Source organism: Manduca sexta, unplaced genomic scaffold (assembly GCF_014839805.1).
Source record: "Manduca sexta isolate Smith_Timp_Sample1 unplaced genomic scaffold, JHU_Msex_v1.0 HiC_scaffold_101, whole genome shotgun sequence".
Taxonomy (NCBI): domain Eukaryota; kingdom Metazoa; phylum Arthropoda; class Insecta; order Lepidoptera; family Sphingidae; genus Manduca; species Manduca sexta.
This window is the reverse complement of record NW_023591832.1, coordinates 10,947-12,471: the sequence shown is the minus strand read 5'-3', so window position 1 is coordinate 12,471 and position 1,525 is coordinate 10,947. Positions and strand designations below refer to the sequence as shown.

At 35.2% G+C, this 1,525-nt stretch overlaps 1 non-coding gene across 1 annotated transcript; it reads left to right on the top strand.

Annotated features, from left to right (window-relative positions):
* Nucleotides 1–390: 390 nt before the first annotated feature.
* Trnay-gua lies at nt 391–479 on the top strand. Its single transcript is given in 2 exon segments — nt 391–427; nt 444–479. It is a non-coding gene; the product is annotated as a tRNA-Tyr (tRNA).
* Nucleotides 480–1,525: the final 1,046 nt, after the last annotated feature.

Below are 1,525 nucleotides of genomic sequence, written 5' to 3'. Positions count from 1 at the left end.
TATAAATGTTTTTCTTTTTTTTACGGTTGTGTATGTTGTCATTGAAGCAATGTGCAATTGAGCCCTAAATTTATGCAGTTTGAGTGATTTTTGCATGATTCGCTTTTTCTTTCTCTTTCGTTACTGTATCTGTGCTGCATATAAACTACACTGTACTGCTCTTTGTGCCAGCGATTTCGTAATTATTTGTATTGACACATTTCTAGTGGTTCCTACCCAATTTGTATTAGGAAAAGTAAAAGTTACAGGATTATTATCGTTTAGCATAATAATAGAACCAGCATCGAAGTTCCAAATTATTCTTTTTTTTTATTAATAATCACGTTCTAAATTATTTATTCTTATCAGGTACATACATGCAGATACAGATGTTTACTCTCTTACGTATGACCTTCGATAGCTCAGTTGGTAGAGCGGTGGACTGTAGAGGTTAAAAAGTTGTTATCCATAGGTCGCTGGTTCAAATCCGGCTCGAAGGATCACTTTTTATTTTTTTTAAACCATTTCAATATTATTAACATTTAGAGAAAAACACCGTAATTTACATAGTTTTCCAGTTAAAATAAAGCCCTGACCAGCTGTATTCGTAAACAAAACTCGATAATTATCCTTTTAGACTACTATTGAGTTTACTTAAATACAGAGTGCATTTCATTATAAAATAAATGTTAATTTCTACATGCACTAACAAATAAGAAACTACTTACGAAGAGTGCGAAGATTGAAACATATCGTTTCTTAATTGAAGGTACTGTTACACTAATTACGCACTACAGACGTTTCAAAAGTTCTGCAACCATTAAGCTGAAATCAATTAATAAGATAATGTTAACATCATACTAGTCATACTTTCACATAAATAGCTAAAACAATATAGAGGGATAATTGCAATTATGTTTATCTTATTAAGGATGCATGTCCTATCATACAGAAGTCGTTCGAGTCTCTGGCACATGGCAAACAATTTATTAGCATTTTAATTACAACTGTATAAAAACACGTGACATTTGTAATTGTAAGAGAAACGGCGCTGCGGGACCAGTGTATGTTTTTACTGTGCTCTGTACGGTTGTCAATAATACTGTTATATCCAAAGTTCAAGTGGTTTTGGTTTTAAAGTTATGGTTGTGGGGTTTGGTTCTGTTTTGATGTTGGAATTGTCTAGAATTTTATTGATGAAATTGTTTTGTATTTTATGCAACTTCTTTTATTTTCTGCCACTGTTTATTTATCGGCAATTTTGCCAATCAAAGACAAAAGGTTCTATCGAAATTGGTGTGGTTCATTTGCGTTATCCATAGCTATGTTTTTTTTTTTTGGAGATCTGCCGTGGTTTTCACCGTGGGTATTCTGCGAACAGTGTACAAGCGATCCCCCGGCTTAGCAACCAGACCCTGTTAGGATTTGGTAGACCCTATCGCTATCACCGAGGGTGCCAGCGGACGGTACGCTGGCAACCCACGGCTATCCGGTCTCAGAGCCTGGGAGAAAGAAGGGAGGGGATAGGGTGAAAGAATAGAAAAGG